Source organism: Schistocerca piceifrons, chromosome 1, assembly GCF_021461385.2.
Source record: "Schistocerca piceifrons isolate TAMUIC-IGC-003096 chromosome 1, iqSchPice1.1, whole genome shotgun sequence".
Classification (NCBI taxonomy): domain Eukaryota; kingdom Metazoa; phylum Arthropoda; class Insecta; order Orthoptera; family Acrididae; genus Schistocerca; species Schistocerca piceifrons.
Genome location: NC_060138.1, coordinates 1,139,307,314 through 1,139,330,566, shown reverse-complemented (window position 1 = coordinate 1,139,330,566; position 23,253 = coordinate 1,139,307,314). Strand labels below are relative to the sequence as shown.

Sequence of the window (23,253 nt, the reverse complement as noted above, 5' to 3'; positions counted from 1 at the left end):
ATTTCTATATTCTTAGGATTTGCATCTATCACTTATCGTTTCTTTCACCTCTGGCAATGTTTGTGGGAGTGAATAATTCCGAGAGTTGCACCGTGGCTCGGAGTCCCCATCAAATTGTTTCTTCCCCCTATAACTGGCTGGGCAAGTTAGTTGAAAAGTCGTATGAAGGCAACAGCATACAACGTCCAACAGGATCATGCCCAGTAAAGCACTGCAGTGTTCAAACCGATCTTGGGACTGATGCCAGGTTCACGTTACTATCAAGTATGCGTGACATCAGACATGGTACAAATTCATAGGCGCGCTGCTAGGATCGTAACAGGCCGGTGTGGCCCATATGGTGGTGTAAGAGAGATGCTTGGGAAATTTAAATGGGAATCGTTAGAAGAAAGACGACACAATTCCCGCGGAACCTTTTTGTGTAGAGAACCCGCATTCGAGGCACATAGTGTGACGATTCTGCTGCCAACGTCGTACCTCGCGTAAGGATCATGGGAATGAGATGAGAGACATTAAGGCCCAGACAGAGCCATATAGTCAGCCATTTTCCGCCGTTCAGCACCCCGATACAATGGAACGTAAAAATATCTAATATTGATACGATATACCCTCTGCCACGCACTGCACTGTGGCTTGCGAAGTATACAGGATGAGCAAGAACTCTACTGACAAACTTCAGAGATACGGACGAAAACAAGGAAAGAATGTCTAGTAAACACTGGATTCAAAGTGCGTATCTTACGAGCTGAGTGCACTTGGTCATCTTCGCTGCTGTAAAATACCGGCCGTATCAAAATGAATATCGGGCTTTTAAGGCTTTATAGCATTTATTACATTCAACTTACGCATGCGCATGCATTGTATTCTGTGTCTTCCATTAAGCCGTCGGCACACGGACCGTGCTGTCGAACGATAGATAACGTTGAGCGTGCCAAGTTCAACGTGCTGCTGAACGCTCAGGAACGATGCGACTTGTGCATACGGTACGTGGGCCCCACCGTGGCATACGCGATCGCAACGCGCTCCACCGGCAGTTGAGGGATGTTTCTAGTTCGTAAATCACATTGTTCACTCAAGGGGTGCGCGTAAAATTCTTACGTTAGCTCTATTAAAACGCACATTTCCTCCTTCGTCCACGAAAAGGGAAGTACCATGTCCAATCAATAAGGACACAGGCTTATAAAAGTTCCATTACAAACAGTGCGGTACAAATTTGGAATACGTCTCCGCATAAGATAAACATTATTTCATCATTCCCACATTTTAGTAAAACCGCAAGGTCAGTCTTACTTGATCACTGTTCCTACCCAGTAGCAGAATCTTTGCAACATGTGAATTACGAAGCGTAAAGGATAAAGCTGTGTACAAGTAGCTGTCCTGTAGATTAAGCCAATCGAACAGTCATTCCCCAAAAAAAACGTGAACTTATATTTACATAATATCAAACATTATAGTATATATTTATATTAAACTAATAATAAAGTACCAGAACCTAATAAAAACGCGAACGTTAGGAAAAAAAAATTCGGTAGCGGCAAAACGTGAACCACCGCCCTAACACATATTGCAACACCGGACCGGGGTGCTAGACATTACACTACACCAGCAACCGCCAAGCTATATATATAACAATAGTATCTTCCCCCTTGCTGAAAACCTTAATCGTAGATTTGTTACTAATTGAAGTTTAATTATAACAAATTGCACCAAGCACACTGCGTTTTGGGTCGATCTTCAGTGTGTCGCTGCCTGCAAATAGCTTACTCTCATAATGCGAAAGTTACAATAATTCTTTTGCACGAAAATGATATTTCTCATTATTTTATGGGAACGAATCACACAGTTAACAACGGGTTTTCCAGTGATTCTCAATTTGCTTGTGCTCAGAAACGACATATATACATATAGGCTTGAAATGAATGCCAATATGGCGCCTCACGACTCTGTACTGAAGGGAGACGGCGTGCGTGTGACGTAGGTGGCGTTGTGCCATCTCATTGGTCAACGCTCAGAGGCACGCTCAGAATATCTGATACGGCAGATATTGCTCTGCACGTTCGGAAAGACTCCCGAACGTGCTATTCCACGCTATAACGTCAGAAACTCGGCACGCTCAACGTTCGGATGCATGGTCCGTGTGCCGACGGCTTTAGGAAGCGCTAGTAGCAAAGATGGCGACTAGTGATGATGGGGTCCCATACTGCGAGGAGCGTAGGGGACGATGCGGGACACCCACACCGCTGTACTAGTCAAGGTCCTAGCGTAGGTGGTTTGCCTCCGACCGTAATGGGGATGAATGATGATAATGAAGACGACGCAGCAGCACCCAATCATCTCGAGGCAGGAAAAATCCCTGACCCCGCCGGGAATCAAACCCGGGACTCCGTGCTCGGGAAGCGAGAAGCTATTTGTGTTTTATAGCTTGCAAGGGCTGAGTCTGTTCTTATAGAGCAACGTCCTTTCCGTATTATGTTCCACTGCACTCCTCCAAGTGGTAATAACATCTGGAAACACCGGCTGTGTTTGGAAAAAGAAGAGTGTGGGATGAGTGTTCAGCGAGTGGGATAGTCTTTAATGCGTAGCCCCAAGAAATCAGTTCGAAAGGCTAGTAGTGAATTAACAGTTCCAGTGACGTCTGTGTGGAGACTTAAGGAGTCGCTAACAACTACGTCATTATCGTTTGCAGTTGCTACAAGCTCTAAAGCCTAGAGACTACGGTTTACTTGTGCGAACGAAACGTTGCTGCATTAACACGAAATTTTCTGGAGCGCGTCGTCTTCAGTGATGAATCCACCTCACTTAAGTGGGAGTGTGAACACACATAATATAAGCACGTGAAGTCAGCAAATACGCTCGAGATGGTACAGTTGCATCGAGACTCCCCTAAATTCAATGCTTTTCGTGCTATATCTCGGCGGAAAGTTTATGGGCCTTTCTTTTTCGATGAAGCAACTGCAACTGGTGTTTCTTGTCTTGACACACTACAGCTATCGCTCTTTCCTCAGTTGGAAGAAGCTGAACTACAGTACTTTGCCAACAAGATGTGTGCCGCCTCGCTGGCATACCTCAGTACGCGAATGGTTAAACGACGTCATACCCAACCGCTGGATCGGCCGCAAAGGGCTGAATGACAAGAGCTTCATTTGCATGGCCTCCACGTTCACCGATCTGACGCCATGCAGTTTTTACCTTTGGGATTCACAAAGGATTAGGTGTACGTGCCTCAACAACCAGCTGATCTGGCCCTCTTAAGAAACAGAACTGAACCAAATGTTGCAACAGTTACTCCAGACACACTGATCAAAGTTTGGGAAGAATTCGCCTATCGATTCGGTGTGTGCTGTATGACGAATAGCGCCCACACTGAACACTTGTAAGAAAACTCTTTGAGTTGGTCTTTGCTGTGTTATTAATAATTGTAAGTTGAATGTAACAAATGCTACAAAGCCTTAAAATCATTTTTTCGGTTTTTCGGTCCACCGTACCTCCTCCCAAAATGTGGGAAATGAAGAGCTTAGATTAATAGAAATGTGTTTCACACTATCCAACATGAACAAGTGCTCATAGCTCTTGACGTTGACTACACATTTTACAGCCTATATTTACTGTGCTTTTTTCCTTGTTTTGGTCCATATTACCATCTCCGAAAATTTGTCGTTGGAGTTCTGGTTTACTGTATATAACTAATCTTTTATCACAGTACCGAGCGAGGTGGCGCAGTGGTTAGCACACTGGACTCGCATTCGGGAGGACGACGGTTCAATCCCGTCTCCGGCCATCCTGATTTAGGTTTTCCGTGATTTCCCTAAATCGCTTCAGGCAAATGCCGGGATGGTTCCTTTGAAAGGGCACGGCCGACTTCCTTCCCCATTCTTCCCTCATCCGAGCTTGCGCTCCGTCTCTAATGACCTCGCTGTCGACGGGACGTTAAACACTAATCTCCTCCTTTATCACAGTAAATATGGCCATTAACGATGAACCAGTAGAGAGAGAAAGTGATATTTCATTTTCGAGAACTGGTGCCGTAGACCTGCTGTGTTAGAGGGTTGGGTTGGGTTGTTTGGAGGAAGAAACCAAGCAGCTAGGTCATCGGCCTCATCGGATTAGGGAAGGAAGTCGGCCGTGCCTTTCAGAGGAACCATCCCAGCATTTGCCTGAAGCGATTTAGGGAAATCAAGGAAAACCTAAATCAGGATGGCCGGACGCGGGATTGAACCGTGGTCCTCCCGAATGCGAGTCCACTGTGCTACCACTGCGCCACCTCGCTCGGTGCTGTGTTAGAGAAAACTCACGCTATCACGAATGTGTACCTAGTAGGCCACCTAATTTATTTCCGTTGACGAACACTAATCATAAAAACATTATTCCAAGGCCATCGCACGCAGCTGTTGATCATTAACTGATAGAAGCCCAAATGCCTCGCGATAAGCTCTCTCCTGCGTACCGTAGTGCTCGCGCCCGCTGCTAGCTGGATGGCTGGCTGAAAGATTCATCACTTTCCTCATCGACGCGGAGAAGCACGTTGGCTTGCGATCCGCGTGATCAGGGTTTATAAAACAGCGAGAGCCGAGAGCTTGCGCAAACACGTATCCCGAACAGGGTAAAGGGCATTAAGAATAGGACAGTCAGCAGATCCCCCTTAGCAGTCTATGTCCTGACGGTGATAATGAATTGTTATTCGTAGCGTAGCGGTATAACAGAAGGCGAAGACTTTTATAGGATTTCGGAAATCGACTTCGTAAGCGGCAACTGTGTCTTTTGGCATAGTGATGTGCAGAAAATATTCCCTTGGAAGATGTGAAAATGACGCAAGCCAATGGAAAATAATATTTTTAGATTGCTTTTTGTTTCGTATATGGTTTTTTTGCCACTGAATAGATACCTAAATTCAGATGTCTTCTATTATGTACAGTTTTGTCTCTATTGGACTTCGTTATTAACTAAAAATTTGACAATAAACTTGTAACTGGCAATACATGGAAATCAAAACAATCTTTGATCGCAAATTTGTTTATTCAATTCAGTAACCGGTTTTGATCGTTACGATCATCACCAGATTGATTTTTCTCCTTAAACTTAGTAAAACAATCAAATAAAATATTTTTCTATAATTTTCATCGTCACAAAATGTAAAAAACACAATAAAAACTGTGATGAACACTCATGGCGATGATGTAGGGCCGCCTTTAGCACACTTATCACTCTGATGACCATCATAAGGATGGAAACAGGTTACTGAATTGAATAAACAACGTTAATTTTATCAATATTTTGCAGATTGAACGTGACGGTATTCAAAAGAAAGTAAGTATAAAGAAAAATGTCTTGAGTCTTCATTCACAATTGTTTCGTGTTTTATTAAATTACAAGTGTAATTTAATAAAACACGAAAAAATTGTGAATGAAGGCGTTTCATTAAATTACACTGATCTGATTTAATAAAACACGATCAAACTGTGAATGAAGCCGATTTTATTCACATTTCCTATGTATTGATTAAACTGACTTTCGATCAAAGAATGTTTTGGTTTCCACTTACTCTCAAACAATGTATTGCGGTTACCTTCAAAGTGATCATGTCACTTCCTTCCCCCCCCCCCCCCCCCCCCCAAGTCTTGTGATTGGAACGTAAAGTGATCTAATTTTTCATTATAAACTAAAGTTATATTGAAGCATAAACATGAAACTGCCTCTTTATTACATAATGGTGGTGTATCAATTGGCGTTTCTCTCCTCTATTTAAATCATCAGAACGTTATTGCTCCCTGTGCTCAAGTGACCAACAGTAGTCTCCCATCACACCACCGGCCATCATCAAGTCATTCCATCCCTTTTGAATCCTGATGACTAGATAAAAGCGCGCACCTCGTTCTTCATAGATATCACCCAAATTTGCAAGGAAAAGATGCAAGTTAATCGATCAAACAGTTAATCTTGGGGTTTACCAAACAACAAAACTTCTAGAATTTTCCAGAATGTTGTCTACAAAAGATATATAATGTGGGTCCATTTTGTCGCCCCAAGAACCTTGAATAATATCTAAGCTTCCGTCTCACTCACAGTCATATTTTATTCGCAGGTGAATTCCGACATCATTTTTCGAATGTAGAGTCCAATAAACATGCATCCTTTCAATTTCGTTTCTTATAGATGAGTAAACTCCTCGCAGAATTACTAGAAATTTCCTCCATCTTTGGGTAAAGATGTCACAAACTGTTTCATTAGGCCCACCTTAACGAATGGAGACGCTAGCAATTTTTTTTTCCGTGGATCCATAAGGCTCCTGCACATAACACTCTTCTCTCTACGCTGCATAGATTTTCTCGTAGGCCAATTTATTTTGAATCGATGTTGAAAGGTTTGCTATCGCGTTAAGACTTGTCAACTAAACAATTAAGAAAACTTTATGAATCATACATATTAGATCACGAAACGAAGATTTGGATATTTAAAACTATTGTAGAAAGTGTGGCAACGCATGGAGCAGAAACGTGAGGAATAACTAAAGGAATTAAGAGAAACATATCGTCATTGGAGATGATATTTTGTAGGTGTTGCTGTAGGCTGACATTGAGGGGTAAAATTAAAAATGAAGACTTACGTATGAGACTGAACCTGGGTTGGGGTTGGGTTGGGTTGTTTGGGGAAAGAGACCAAACTGCGAGGTCATCGGTCTCATCGGATTAGGGAAGGGAAGTCAGCCGTGCCCTTTCAAAGGAACCATCCCGGCATTTGCCTGGAGCGATTTAGGGAAATCACGGAAAACCTAAATGAGGATGGCCGGACGCGGGATTGAACCGTCGTCCTCCCGAATGCGGGTCCAGTGTGCTAACCACTGCGCCACCTCGCTCGGTGACTGAACCTGGGCACCGCTGTCGTGAATGCAATCGAATGAAAATAACTGAGATTGCATGGGCATGTACGTCAACTGAGTGAGGAGAGATGGCCTAAGATGATGAAGGAGTGGATTCCAACTGATAGAAGAAGAAGAAGACGTCCGATAATAACACAGGAAGAAGAACTATGTCAGTGAGGAATTTGCAGAGGGAAGATTGGGAAGGCAGAAGGCTATGATTGAAGAAACAACTATAATGATGTATTAAATCGCAATAAAACGACAATAAAAACCACAAGAATAAATTTTTCGTCGTTGGCGTATGTAAATATGTGACTGAATGATCAAATATTTCGTAGACATCACTGTAATCCAATATCCCCACTACATGCATTGGTAGCATATGCAAAGAGAAGTCCAGCGCTCCCAAGAAAGGAGCGAGTAGGTGAATCAGCAGCAATATAAAAGAAGCCATCTGCAAAAATCACGGATGTTGATTCTTTTTAAATATAATGAAAGAACCGCGTTTACGTAATACATAAACTGAAAATGTCAGTCGAATAGCAGACGATAACAGAGTTCAGTGCGTTATTACTGAGGACCAAGCCGAGCAGAAATACTTGAAAGCATAGCTTGACATGTCACCAGCAAGCTGACGCCCGATAGCGGATAAGGGCTTCCTGTATGAATTACATGGTGAGGGGAGGGGGGAGGAGGGGAGGGGAAACTGTGGAGGACCTTGTGCAACTTCAGTCAACCTTCGTTCATACTACTTGCAATATGGAAAAAAATTCTCTGAACATCGTTTGTATCCACGAATAATACACACTCGATCATTTGACGTTAAAGTATCTGGAGTAGAAACCCGGCGATCTAATATTCCATTCTATCAACTTGAACTTTAATCTCTTCGAAACTGTAGTCAAGTAGAGTGGAGGCGCGGTTGTTAGGGGGTTGTATGTGAAAATGAGCATAACTCGGGAAAGTGCAGATCATTTTCAACCCACGTTCATTAACATATTACACACTGTGAGGAAAGATATGTAGGATAGCAGAAAGGTTGGGAAAGAACTGAAGCTTCAAAGCAAGTATAGTTCTGTAAGACTTGGAGCATTTGTAACCTAACTTAATTCAAATAATTATGACACTGGTATATTGAAACACACTTTACCACTCCTAAGGATGCTGTTTGGGCGGGAGAAGGGAGGTGGTGAGAACGGAGAAACATGTGAAGATCGTGATCGGTGCAGTAACACTCTGAAACTACAACGTTGTGGATTGATGGGCTGCTTGACGACAATTTCCATGAGATTTAAGAGAAATTCATTCAAGTTGAAAGAATATCATGGAAAGTTAGGTCGCCGCGTTTCTCCTACAGGTAGCTCAAAGTTAAATGCTCAGGAGTGTGTTAGTCTTGGATACAAACGAGTTTATTGATAAGATGTTAAATGTGACTTCATGATTTTTTTAAACATTTATTATACTCGACTGGTCGTTCTGTTTCCTTTTTCTGTCTGTCAATACGCTAGGACAGATAAGAAACTGTCGGCCACTGCGGCCGAGTGGTTCTAGGCGCTTCAGTCTGGAACCGCCCGAACGCTACGATCGCAGGTTCGAATCCTGCCTCGGGCATGGGTGTGTGTGATGTCCTTAGGTTAGTTAAGTTTAAGTAGTCCTAAGTTCTAGGGGCTAATGACCTCAGATGTTAAGTCCCATAGTGCTCAGAGCCATTTGAACCATTTAGATAAGAAACTAGACAACACAGGAGTCGCTAACCGCCAACAAAGACGGGTACCACAGTGCGGGGTGCAGCGGTAATATAAAAGCTGTTCAGGAGACTTCCACAAGGAACTCTGATCGAATATAGTGAAATGCATTTCAAATCAAAGATCGCGATGTGGTGAGGCGCGAATTCTAGCATATTCATACTGTTTGTGCTTAAATTCAGTGGTTATTTACTGTAAATGAGTGCTAAACCAGGTGTAGCTAAATAGCGTGTACGTGTGAATAAGCTGGAAAAGTACACTGTCAGAGTGACTTTGTCGTGGATATCAAGAAGAAGTGCAATGTAACTAATATCATAAATGTAACGATGCTTTCGTTTCATAAACTTTTCATTAAACACATTTCCGTTATTTTCGCTAGTACCACGACGCCTGCACTTGGTCCAGATATTGTTCTAATAACACCTGCATCTGATGAAAAGACTGCAGTGGCTCGGAAACTAGTTAATGGTAGAATAAACCATACCAAACAAAAAAAGAAAAAGCGATTGGTTGCATATTCTACCCACATGAATTGTCAAGCAAAAGAAGGAGTTTTGACGATGCTGCGTTGATATAATACGGTTCCCAAAAGATTTTCGTACGTCATCGTTCTCGCACCAAACACACACTACAACAGCTCCACTTCAGATTCCTGCTGGCTTAATAAATGTCGCTCTACTGACCATAACAAGAGGCACCACTTACGTCAGGGACGAGACGTCGTCCTGCCCTGTAGTGGGAACAGCTGCTGTAGTATTGCCGGGACCCTGTGTACCGTACTGGTCAGGTGTAGCCACGGACAGACCCTAAACACAACTAACTTGTCACAGCTCCCAGGACGATTTGCAGTCGCCATTAGCTCGCCTTAATGGCCTGTGATGGTGTTTGTGATGCATGACGCACAGTGATCAGAAGACGACCAGAGAAAGATTTTCCGCGTTTTTTTGGAAACGACGTCATCTGTAAGGGACGTCTGCTTGCGGGTCTTCCGCTTTCGACCTCGTATTTAGTTGTACTATTATTCCAGTGCGGGTGAAGAGTATCCTATACATTACCTAGAGACTAAAAGTTATTAACAACATTTTTCCATAGTCCTACAAGCAATCGTTTTTCCCATACTTCCCTTCCGTGAACGGGAAGCATTAACACGTGTAAGTCAATTAGAAGCAACCAATGTACTTTTCACCTTCAAAGAATGTATCTATAGATATTCTATGAAAAACGTAAGGCTGCACGTGTCATCTACATCCATTGTACGCAAGCCACCTTATGGTATGTGGCGAAGGGTACTTTGCGTACGACTCTTACTTCCCTCCTGGCCTGTTCCTGTCCTCCGTTTGAATTTGAATCTCTCTAATTTTACTTTTCACGATCTTTTATCGAGATATACACGTGACTCTTTCAATAGCGTATGCTCACCAAATTTTAACGGTAAACCACACCGTGGTGCAGAATGCCTCTCTTGCAGCCGGTGCAGTTGGCTGAGCATCTCCGTCACGTTTCAACTTGAGCTTCGTTTCACCTACGTAATTTACGATCTACGAGGGCAATCCGAAAAGAAAAGTGCATACACCTGTTTATTTCTATAATGGTTTACATCAGTTTACAGCTTGAACATTTAGCTATTTTTCGATATAATCACAATTTCTGTCGATACATTTTTGTAGACGCTGTGGCAGTTTTTGTATGCCCACGTCCTACCACCTCGCCGCCATGCTGTTAAGAAAGTTATGAACCTCTTCTTTCGCCTCCTCGTCGCCGGCCGTGGTAGCCGAGCGGTTCTAGGCGCTACAGTCTGGAACCGCGCGACCGCTACGGTCGCAGGTTCGAATTCTGCCTCGGGCATGGATGTGTATGATGTCCTTAGGTTAGTTAGGTTTAAGTAGTTCTAAGTTCTAGGGGGCTGATGACTACAGAAGTTAAGTTCCATAGTGCTCAGAGCCATTTTTTACACCTCGTCGTCGGAGCTGAATCGCTTTCCGGGCAAATGTTCTTTTAACCTAGGGAACAGGTGATAGTCACTGGGAGCTGAGTCAGGAATATAGGGTGGATGGGATGAGAATGTTCCACTGAAACTGTTGCAGGAGAGCAACGGTTTGCCGAGCGATGTGTGGGCGAGCGTTGTCATGGAGAACGTGTACGCCCTTGCTCAACATTCCTCTACTCCGGTTCTGAATTGCCCGTTTGAGAGACTCTGAAAAAACTGTTCCCTAAGTTAAAAGAACATTTGGCCAGAAAGCGATTCAGCTCCGACGACGAGGTGAAAGAAGAGGTTCATAGCTTTCTGAACAGCATGGCGGCGAGCTGGTATGACATGGGCATACAAAAACTGCCACAGCATCTACAAAAATGCATCAACAAAAATGGTGATTATGTCGAAAAATAGCTAAATGTTCAAGCTGTAAACTGATGTAAACCATTGTAGAAATAAATAGGTCTATGTACTTAAAAAAAAGTGGGAGACCTTACTTTTGGGATTAACCTCGTACATTTACATTCACACTACGCGAATCACTGTGAAGTACGTGGCAGCGGGTACATTTTGTATCACACATTTTCTCCCTTTGCATTCACGGATGGAAAATGAAAAGAAAGACCGCTTGTATTTCTTTGTGCGAGCTGCTACGAGTATTTACCTAATATTATCCACACGATATCTCCGGGATAGATATGTCGGGGGCTGAGGAATATTGTGGTTTCTGTCCTCGAAAGTTGTTCTTGACGTTTTCTAAACACTTTCTCGAGAGCTGTTTGATGTCTTTCATCGAGATTTTCGACATTTTGAGTTACACTCCTTCGTTAGTCGAATAAACCTTTGATCATTCGGATCGTTATTCTTTTCATACACTCGACGTTCTACATCTACGTGACTGCTCTGCAGTTCACACGAAAGTGGTTGGCAGAAGGTTCATCGAACAACTTTGAGACTATTTCTGTAACGTTGCACTTTCGTACAGCACTTGGGAAAAGCAAATACTTTTAAATTTTCCCGTGCGAACTCTGATTTCTCTTACTTCATTACGATGGTCCTTTCGTCGGTCCTATGTAGACAGGAGTCATCAAATATTCCCGCATTCTAAGGAGAAAGTTGGTGATTGAAATTTCGTCAAAAGATCTTGCCGCAACGAGAAATGCTTTTGTTTTAATTATTGCCATCCCGACTCACGTATCACATCCGTAACACCCTCCCCCCCCCCCCCCCCTTTTACCGTGATAATACAAAACGAGTTGCTCTTCGCTGAACTTTTTCGATGTCCTCCGTCAGTTCTGTCAGATGCGGATCCCAACACGCGCACGAACACACCAGAAGAGGACGGACAAGCGTAGTGTAGGCAATCTCCTTAGTAAATGGTTCAAATGGCTCTGAGCACTATGGGACTTAACATCTGTGGTCATCAGTCCCCTAGAACTTAGAACTACTTCAAACTACCTAACCTAAGGACATCACACACATCCATGCCCGCGGCAGGATTCGAACCTGCGACCGTAGCGGTCACGCGGTTCCAGACTGAAGCGCCTAGAACCGCACGGCCACACCGCTGGCATCTCCTTAGTAGATCTGTTGTGTCTTCTAAGTGTTCTGCCAATAAAACGCAGTCTTTGGTTCGCATTCCCCACCACTTTTTCTGTGTGGTGGTACCAATTTAAGTTGTTCGTAATTGTAAGGCCTAGGTATTTAGTTGAACCAATAGCCTTTGAATTTGAGATATTCATCGTGTAACCGAAATTTAACGATTTTTTTTTTTTTTTTAGGTTTCATGAAAAGGACCTCAGGCTTTTTTTTTAACTGTTTAGAGCCAATTGCTCCTTTTCGCTCCATACAGACATTTTGTTTAAATCGTTTTGCAACTGGTTTTAATCTTCTGATGACTTTACTAGACGGTACATGAAAGCGTAACCTGCAAACAACCTAAGTAGAGTGCTCGGAGTCCCTCCTAAATCGCTTTTAGAGATTAGAAACAGCAGGTTACCCATAACACTACCTTGCGGGACACCAGATATAACTTCTGACTTACTCGATGACTTTGCGTCATTTAGTACGAAGTGTGACATTCCTGACAGGAAATCACGAGTGCAGTCGCACAACTGAGACGATATTCCTTACGCATGCAATTTGATTATAAGCTGCTTGTGATGTAAGCGTCGAAAGCCTTCCGGAAATCTAAAAATATGGAATCTTCGTGTGAATAAAGAACTAGTTATGTTTCACAAGAACGATATTTTCTGAATGCGTGCCGACTACGTGTCGGTCGATCATTTCTTCGAGGTATTTCATAATGTCCCTAAACAGTATACGTTCCAATACTGTACCGCAAACTGACGTCAGTGATATGAGACTGTAATTCGTTGGGTTACTGCTAGACCGACCTCATATGCATCCCATACACTTGAGAAGAATTCAGGTACGAACCATTCATTTGTTTTGTACGCAGTTTCATCTGCAGATATCTGCACTTCCTCAGTATCTTACCAATGAATCGTAACCTGCCATTCTTCTACCAACAGCTGTGGCACTTCGCTTCATACCTCTACATGTTGTTACTTGCCAACGTTTCTATGGTATCACTTGGTTTAATTGTCACTTATTAATCCTGTAGTAAAAGGATACCACACGTTAACATTTCGTGAAATGCAAAACTTTGCAGTTCTGTGAAATGAGAGCTATGAAAAATAGTTGCCAGTCTTTGCGCCTTTCTGATATTTAGATAAGATGATTTTCAGTCGAGATACAGGATATTACTTATAAGTTTTCTAAGTGGACAACCGCAGCTTAATCTATGCATAGTTAAAAATCTTTTTTAAAAATTTTGTGGTAAAATCTTCTTTAAAAATTTGCAAGTCCGCTTGTAGCTGCTAATCCTCGGTTATTGTGGAATCAAGGTACAACCATTTTCGCAATAACGAATCTAAGCTTCAGGTTAATTTTGGGTGGATTACACTAAGCCATTAAACCAATACGATCTCCCACCGTTCTATAAGGCACCCATCCTGGCATCATGGATCTTACAACATCCATCAATAATCTTAGATTAATTACGGATCGTCACTGAGGGACATTCTAATTTGGACCAGTGTTGGAACTTCATAAATTTAGACAACACTCTTAGTGGGGCGCAGTGATCTGGTGCTATACTTAGGTTAAACCAACAGTCGAGATCCTAATAAAATTTGTTTATTACAACCAGTTTCGGTTTATATTAAAGAAATCCTCAGATTTTTTTGGGTGCCCCATCGCTGGTGTTGGTGGCTCCTCGCTTTTTCACCTGATACCACGATCGTACCGTATTGAGTGTACGATCGTGGTATCACGTGAAAAAGCGAGTAGCCGCCAGCACCAATCAAAGTGGGGCCCAAAAAGTCTAATGACGGCTTTAACGTAAACCGAAACCGGTCGTAATAAACATATGTTATCGCCATCTCGACTGTTGTTTTAACCTAAATAATATTGGAACTCCTGATAGTACTTAGAAAAACGGCTATCACGGCTGCGATGAAGAAATGATGGTAACGTGTGCAGAGGCAGTCGCTAGTAAATCATGGGCACCATAGTGGTCAGTTTCCGTTATGACTTACTATTACTAGCTGCTGCTTCGGCACACGACGTTACCAGCCGTGATAGCTGTTTTTCTAAGTACTATCAGGAGTTCATCTTTGGTCCAAATTAGAATGTCCTTTAGTGACGATGCGTAATTACCTATGCTTTAATTACTTATGGTCTTTTCAACATCCATTGAATATTGCATTTGATGATGCAAGAATATGTGTCTGATAGAACGTTGGTAGATCGCACTGGTGTAATGGCTTAATGTAATCCCGCCAAATGGTACGATGATTATCGCGAAACCGGTTGTACCTTGATTCCACAATAAACGAGCATTAACAGCTACAAAAAGACTCCAGAAAGTTTTTGGAAGATTTTACCACAAAAAAATTTTAAAAAGTTTATTAACTATAGGTATTACTTAACGTTTTACCGGATAGACTTTCCTCTCAGTTATCATCTACGATATAGAGAGATTGCAACTAATACTACACGCGAAAGCATTAAGTTTCGATGCAATTTTGTTTTTCCAAGGGAATGTATTTTCGTTAGAAGGCGTCGATGTGGAGTTGAATCAAAAGATTCATATTACAAGGGAGGATAGGATTAACTGAACAATGTTATGATTGCAAGAGAAACAATCTTAACTGATTAACAGTTGTTAAACTGCGATGAGATCCTAGGAAAATTTCGTTTCTAATACACTAAATTTTGTAGAGCTGAAATACTTGAGTACAACACTGCGACCATCTGTAGCAATATTTGAGCGAAGGTAGCACCAAAAAAATGATTTAAGAGCATAACTTTCCAACCAAAGAAGCCATTTTCGTAGCGCTGCTAGTTGTTCGGCAAAAAAAAGAGCTGTCAATGATTTATGGAAGGGGAACACCAGAACTCGACAAGAACCTTAATGGCGAGAGGGCAGGAGGGGGGGACATACGTGGAGGGGACACACATATGGTGGTGCATGGTCGTCATTTCTTTCTGCTATGCAGCAGTGTTGCACTGTAAGATACAATCTGAACTGCTGCAAAAAATATTAGCGCCCAGGCAGATAATATTGAACTGTTTCTCACAGGCAAATAGCATACTAATGCACATGATGGTAATCGCTTGCAAGTAATCTCTCTCTCAAATCTGAAGGATGAGCACATGCAGTAAACGTAAAACCGATCTGGATCGACGCGTACAAACACTGAGCACAGTCGCAGGTAATTCTGACTCTTACTTTCAATCAACAATAAAGAAAAAACTAAACTTTTGAAGCGCGAGAAAAAGTACATTTTGTCTTATCTACGATCAGATTCTACTAAATGCTCTAACTTCATATTCTAAGCACAACTTGAAGCCTCTCCACTTTGCGTGGCAGCGTTCTATGTCACTCGTGTCCGACATTCAGAAGATGCTTCGCGACAAAAAAAGTCTGTATGACATGAAGAATGTGGTTCTCTTAGCCTCTGATGAGTATTTTCCTGCGAAAGTGAGCTGCCCGGCGCGACAGTATTTCACTAGTATAATAATATCTCAATAACAAACAAGAAAAACAGAACACTTCTCTTAAACGACCAAAACGCTGTGACACTGGGATGGTACAATCTTTAAAAAGAAAATCATCTTTATTAGGGGCCAAAAATATAGTTCAGTGAGTGTGACGGAAAAATAATTACTAAGTAAAGAAGGGAAAGTCGTTCTGATGTTTCCTCGAGTTACATAAATTCGACACTAGATTTACCGAAACTGATTATTGGACAACACATTTCGAAAGTATCGTGTCGATGGCTAATCAGCGCGCTACTGAAGAAATGCCGAATGCATTTAGTCGTAATTTGTTCACCAGCGACAAGATGAAAAAAAAAAAGAAATATGACCCCCCGCCCCCGCTTGTCACCTCCTTCCTCCTATATTATATCCTATACATTAGTATTGCGTCAGAAGTGACTTCAACATTCCTGCATACGTCAGCTGTAGTCAAAATGTTTTCCCTCAGAAAGGGGAATGCGTAACAACCTCCCTACCAACACTTCTGGATAATCGATCTCTGGTACGAATTACCTCAAATGGCTTCAACAGGTACTCAGATTCACTGTAACTCTGAAACGCCATGCAGACTGACACATTGTCGTTGATACAACAATCGATGGTGACATCTCAGACGCTGCCTGCATCCCTCTAGAGCACAGGTTTCCAAACTTGAGGTAAAGGCACTGAAAATACTGTTACTTTGAGGGAACACATTGTTTATTTTGAAGTTTAGTAAACTTATAAAAAATGATAAAAACTAGTTTCATTCAGTGAACACCAATGTTCCACGGAACACAGTTTGGACAACACTGCTGTAAGAGTCTAGACAATATTAACAGAAACTAATATGCAAGAAAAACTACGTAATACAATATTATTAAGAAAAAATACTAGCAATTGTGGACAGAAAAGTTCGTAAAAATCAAGTAGGCCTACCATAATTTTAATTTATCGTGTAATATTTAAAAATTGTCTAGTTTCTAACGTTGATGGAATATATTAACTTGTTTCCTCAACATGTTTATGCATGACCACATATTTTGTCATACGAGATCTAAACATCGCCCGTATCGGTTTATGAACGTTGATGACAATGCAGGAGTCCATCACAGATCGGTACGATCCCGTGCACAATAAACCGTTCTTCACGAACATAATTAAGATTGACGATTATAAGAGACAAGCAGATAAATCGCTAAAATCATTTTTCCTCCCAGTATTCGACACTGGAAGCTAATCTGGAATCTAACCCGGCACTTTGGAATTTACCGTGGTAATAAAACACACCATGCGCTACTTTTTCCTCCCCTTACCAGCGGAAACTGACGACGCAAATTCTCCTCATTAAATGAGTTCGAACAACCCACCTGCCGTTTCCGCCCCCATCACACGTTTTTAAGTACCGCTTTTCCGTTCAACACAAAAAACGCAAAGTATGAGAAGTAGGAGCCGCCTGAGAGAGGAGCTGACCCTTGCCGCCGCATTATGTGATCAATTCGGACAACTTGCGTGAAGAAGTGCGCACTTACTTGAAAATGTGCTGTTGCAGAAACGAAGACACTGACAGTCTTCCCTATGTTTCTTCTCGAATTAGCGCGCCACTATTGTGTGGTGCCGTGCGCAGCGCGAGTGAGGCGCCTTGCCGCGGCGAACTTTTATAAGTAACTGAAAACTGACGCGGAGGAAGTCCCTCGGTCGTCGCTCATTGGCTGACGGTTCCGCCGCCAGGTGGCACCACGGTCGTTGCGTAACAGCTAGGCGCCAAGAAAAGCTCGCACTTGATCAGTGGCAGAGTGACCGTTAACATCGCGCTTCCCGAGAGATACCGTGTCAGCCTCCGGTGCGTTCAGTGAACCCTGCTCACAGCGAGCTTAAGAAACTGGAGTCTTTCTGTGAGGTTCAGTGCATAGCGATGCCACACAATATTCCGAAAGAACAGTGTGTTGTACATGTTTAAAAAGAGTTAAGAAAAGACTACTTAGTTTTATGCTTGAGAAAAAGTGTGCCAAAAACTTTTTTTCCCGTGCTAGGTGCTATTACTGTTGTTACGATATATACGGACACTGTACTCTGTGACGAAAACATTGTACCGGTATTCTACTCGACCACGTTGTGAAGCTCGGTGTAAGCCGATCCGCAAGCACGAAGGCCATGGCTTTACGGAAAAATGATCCTGATGTGTAACGTAGTGTTTTTCATCGCTCGGTTGTATTTAAACAAAGGAAATGACCTTTGCACTTTTTATATTACGTTATATGCTTGAACCCACAATATCATTCATTAAAAACAACTCCCATTTGACTCAGTTTTGTGTGATGCATGATCCGATTTTACATATTAATAATTATTTATGTTCGATTATTCCAAACCTTTACGAAAGGAGATATTCGTGCATAAGCCAAACACGCTTTCGAGTATGTAATTTGTTTTCGTTGTGTGTTTAAAAATATTTGGACCCATGTATCTCCTACGCGAGGTCATTGATCAGTGATAATTTAAAATTCTGCAAGTGACAGGGGGCTTCCGCCACACACCGTTGGGTGGCTTGCGGAGTATAAATGTAGAATGTAGATTATAGGAAGACCTTTTCCGCCGTTAAGGCCGGTATTAAACTGGCATATTTCTTTGTCAAAGTTGATATGTCAAATATTTATGTCAAAGAAATTTGATGGTGTAATAGGGAACTTTGTCAAAACTCGCCTGTCGTCAAATAAATATGATCAAATCTAGGGCCTCGCCGTAGATTTGATCTTAAAAGTCGTTTGTCTTCTGTTCACTGCAATGTGAAATGTAACCGCTTGGAGCGCTGGCATCACTACAGTTATTTGACGTCTCGTGTTTGTAAACATGGCTCAAAAGTTTGTGTGTTCCTTGGACTCTATTTTTTTATGAATTTGCTTCGACTATGGGGGGGGGGGGGGGGGGTGAGCAAGAGGTACAGTGCATGCTATTAATTGCGTGTTGATGGACAAGTGGAATATGCTGCAGGCGACATATGTCTACAGTCACTTAAGAGATTATGGTGCAAGGTCTGCATTAAGCGTTGTGCTTTAATAGCTATTATTGACATCATCCAGAAAATGTTTTATAAAAGTGCACATTAAAGACCGGTCGTTGTGCTTACCTGCTTACCAACGCACTAGGAGAAACGGGCACATTTAGCTATGAGGCTAAATAATTCTAATGCAGCAACAATTCATCGTAACGTAGTTCACACCATCATCTCTTAACTCAGATGACAGTCTAACATACAGAAAATCAAGGAAGAACTTCAAGACGCACGTACAGACCACTAGGATCCATCCAACTTGTCCATTACTTAATACCTATGCCAATTTCGACAAATTTCTACATTTTTTCTGAAAAAAGTTTAATTATGAGGTGAGCATGAATGTCTGTCTGGGGAAACTGCTGGTTAGTGTCAGTATTTCGTATAATTATTGACCAAAAGTAAAACTTTAAAATGGTGTCCTAATTTACTCATTAAGAGGTAGAATCTAGGGTTAAAGGTTTTGCACAGTTAAGACAGTTATTACAGGTTAAAACTGTAAATATGTTTTGAGGCAGCGTAATTCACAGAGCACATACTGCATAAACTATATTTGTCCTGTATTCGAGAATGAGAGTACTCAGCGAACACAACAAACTTTTCACACGGTTTTGTATTTGTTTTACACAGTTCGATTCTTTAAAGAATCCTTGGGAGGGGGGAGGATTTACTGCTTATGTCTCCATTACTTCAAGTGCGTTAACGCCGTGATCTATCTGTGGTGGAAATGGTTCCCACCCGGATTTAACACGGACACCGCCCTGCTATCAGAGGTAGAAGAAAACGAAATTGGCCAGTTCATTACATCTAGTTAATAAAACTGTAACCACAGGAAAATAAATAAGAAAATACGGTACACGAAGAAATAAACTGACGACTTCATTGAGTTTACTCAGACGTAACAAGCTGCTGTTAAAAGAAATATTCTGCCACAAGAATATAATGACTGAAGAATGAAACTGTATTACAAAAAAAGAGTACTAAAAATTAAACTGAAGACTACAGTGAGTTCTCTAAAGCTTCAAAATTTAAAATTCTGGTGTAAACATACAGGGCAGTAGTGATCCTTGCAAGAATTAATCTACAACTTTGATCTCAGAAGAAAAGCGTAGGCCATAGATGTGAAGCTTGATGAGAATTTGGATGTTTCCCCACCAAACATAAAGACGTATCAGCTCGATATACTTTGAAGAAAGCCAGGAAATGTAATGGATACTGACTAGTACTCCTTGTACCATGAAATCTCAAAATTATTTCGTCGTTCACACTTAAGCTTCCCCCCCCCTCCCCCCCCCCCCCCCCCCCCATCACCACTAGCCGCGCTGTTCTGTAGGTCTCTCCTGGGCGTCCCCTCGTGGTGATTGTCTTAGTACGATAGATATCACAAAGGTGGACCAGAGGTAATCACACATGCATGTGTTCTCCAAACAGTATATGGGACTATTATGTTAGACCTACTACCTTAGCAGTTGTCTGCTTCTTTAATACACTTTTTTGAAGGTTAACTCTGTTTTACCAATTTCGGCTGTTTAAAATTGATAATCGAATGATTCTTTATTTCATCATTCACTTGTGCACTATCAACTGGTACTCGAGTGCACTTGATAATGGCCATATGCTGGAAGTAGTCGATAGTGCACAAGTGAATGATGAAACAAAGAAACTTACTTTCTCGAACTTTTAATCAGGTGAGGCTGACAAAATTTTTTTAACCTTCAAGAAGTTTAATGTGTTTGTGGACCGATGACAAGAAAATTAATGATATCAGGTTTGTTTCATTTGCAGTGCAATAGAAGCCTTTGGAAAGTTTATTATTGTATCTTCGTACTATTTATATACCCCTTTTAGAAGGCCAGCCACATTAACGTACCGTCGGACAAAGTTCGTACAGATTTAAACTAGTTCCATAACTTTACTCGCTTTATGTCAAGAATAATAGTGGTGGCCTTTCAATGTGAAATCTGTCTCAGTTACGAAATGGAACACTTTTAAATCCTGTCCATACCCATTCGTTCGTTTATTTTTCGTACGATCCTGAGCAGAACAATCGTGACAATTATAAGAAATATCGTAAGTGAAATAATTAATATTTTAAATCAGGATAACATAAGCGACAAAAATATTTACAACCCAAAACGGAACCTAAATTCCAAATTCAAAAGTAAAAAAGTTTTTAAAATAATGACAAATACCAGTTATGAATTACAGGCCACTGACAATGCTTCGAAAACAAGTGAAGTATAACTCGTCTACTTAACTCTTAAAGGTCTTTATTTAATCACAAGAAGAGCCCTTGGGGTAAATGCAAAACCTGAAGGATTTGCTTGATGGACTGATTTTATTTCATGGAAATGTTGTTCCCGACTACCACCCAGAAAATTAGCTAACAAACAGATTACAAGTTCGCGAGCAATTTAAAATCCTGTGCCTTGAAGATTAGCAAAATATGTAAACAGCTAAACGGAAAGCAGTTTGTTACCTCGGGAACAACGAGATCCTCACACAGAACTCTTGAAAAGTCCTGGTTTCTTCTAAGGCATTAAAATTGTTGCTAGAATCTATTACTAAATACTATTGTTTGAGGAGTAGGTGCATAGCTTTTATTCAGGAAAATATTTTCTCACAGCACACTATAGCTCTGAGGGAGGACCATTGCGAGTCCTATCTGGATTTCTCAGTCGACTAAGGCAGCTTTCGTGAAAGCTAAGGTTCCGGCTTCGAGTCCCCGTCTGACATGCAAGTTTAACTTACCTGGAATTTTCACACCCGCTGTATAGTTTCATTTATGCGTCACAATTTTACAGAGACTATCTAATTTTCATTTATGCGTCACAATTTTACAAAGACTATCTAATATTCAGTTCAATTAATTACATATTTAAGCTGTAGTCTAATTGAACAGTAAATGACTGGGCCTAACGGAAAACTAGGAAAGGTTAAAACTCATGTCGGTTCCCAAAGTCAGACCTGTCGTGTTCGTCGCTAACAGTAACACAATAGCGACAGTTTATACAGTTCCCTACATTTGTACCTACACGCTTACCAACCGAACAGATTTTAGCGCTGCTCGAGAAATCACATATTTTTTATCGTTTTAGCTGTGTTCTTCACTATGAAGACCGGTTTGATGCATCTCTCCATACAAGTGTATCTTGTGCAAGTCTCTTCATCTCCACGTCATGGCTGCAACCTTCGCTTGAACCTGCGTGGTGGGATCAACATTTGGTCGATCTCCATAATTTCTACCCACCTCACTTTCGTCCATTATCAAATTGACGATTTCTTGATCCCCCGGAATCTGTCCTGTGAACTGGTTCTCATTTTAGTCAATTTGAGGCATAAATTTCCTTTCTCCCAAATTCTATTCAGCACACCCTAATGAGTTACCCAATCGAACCGCCTAATTGTTCAGGAAACCCTGAAGCTGTACATCTGAAAAGCCTCTGTTCTCTGTTTGAAAGAGAAAAAATGCAAGATTCCCTTTTTGTATGAGGCTACACTCCAGGCAAACGCCTTCAGAAAAAGACTTTCTAAAGCTTAAATTTTTATTCGATGTTAAGAAATTTCTAGGCTAGAGGTAAGTTTATTATATAAGTTATTAGGTGCTTGCTGGCGTGTTTTCGTAAGTACGTTGTATCTCAAATATTTATTATACTCTACCAACCTTTTACATTTTTGTACTTTATATTGCTTTAGAAATAATATACACTCCTGGAAATTGAAATAAGAACACCGTGAATTCATTGTCCCAGGAAGGGGAAACTTTATTGACACATTCCTAGGGTCAGATACATCACATGATCACACTGACAGAACCACAGGCACATACACACAGGCAACAGGGCATGCACAATGTCGGCACTAGTACAGTGTATATCCACCTTCCGCAGCAATGCAGGCTGCTATTCTCCCATGGAGACGATCGTAGAGATGCTGGATGTAGTCCTGTGGAACGGCTTGCCATGCCATTTCCACCTGGCGCCTCAGTTGGACCAGCGTTCGTGCTGGACGTGCAGACCGCGTGAGACGACGCTTCATCCAGTCCCAAACATGCTCAATGGGGGACAGATCCGGAGATCTTGCTGGCCAGGGTAGTTGACTTACACCTTCTAGAGCACGTTGGGTGGCACGGGATACATGCGGACGTGCATTGTCCTGTTGGAACAGCAAGTTCCCTTGCCGGTCTAGGAATGGTAGAACGATGGGTTCGATGACGGTTTGGATGTACCGTGCACTATTCAGTGTCCCCTCGACGATCACCAGTGGTGTACGGCCAGTGTAGGAGATCGCTCCCCACACCATGATGCCGGGTGTTGGCCCTGTGTGCCTCGGTCGTATGCAGTCCTGATTGTGGCGCTCACCTGCACGGCGCCAAACACGCATACGACCATCATTGGCACCAAGGCAGAAGCGACTCTCATCGCTGAAGACGACACGTCTCCATTCGTCCCTCCATTCACGCCTGTCGCGACACCACTGGAGGCGGGCTGCACGATGTTGGGGCGTGAGCGGAAGACGGCCTAACGGTGTGCGGGACCGT

The 23,253-nt window shown here is 42.0% G+C and overlaps 1 protein-coding gene across 2 annotated transcripts in view; it reads right to left on the bottom strand.

The window, feature by feature from the left end:
- LOC124801103 overlaps nt 1-17,290 on the bottom strand; it is a 140,180-nt gene extending 122,890 nt beyond the window's left edge. For both annotated transcript variants that reach the window (XM_047263050.1, XM_047263051.1), the window contains exon 1: nt 17,194-17,290. The gene's annotated coding sequence lies outside the window, so the exon portion shown is untranslated. The remainder of the gene's footprint in view (nt 1-17,193) is intronic.
- Between the last annotated feature and the right edge of the window lie 5,963 nt (nt 17,291-23,253).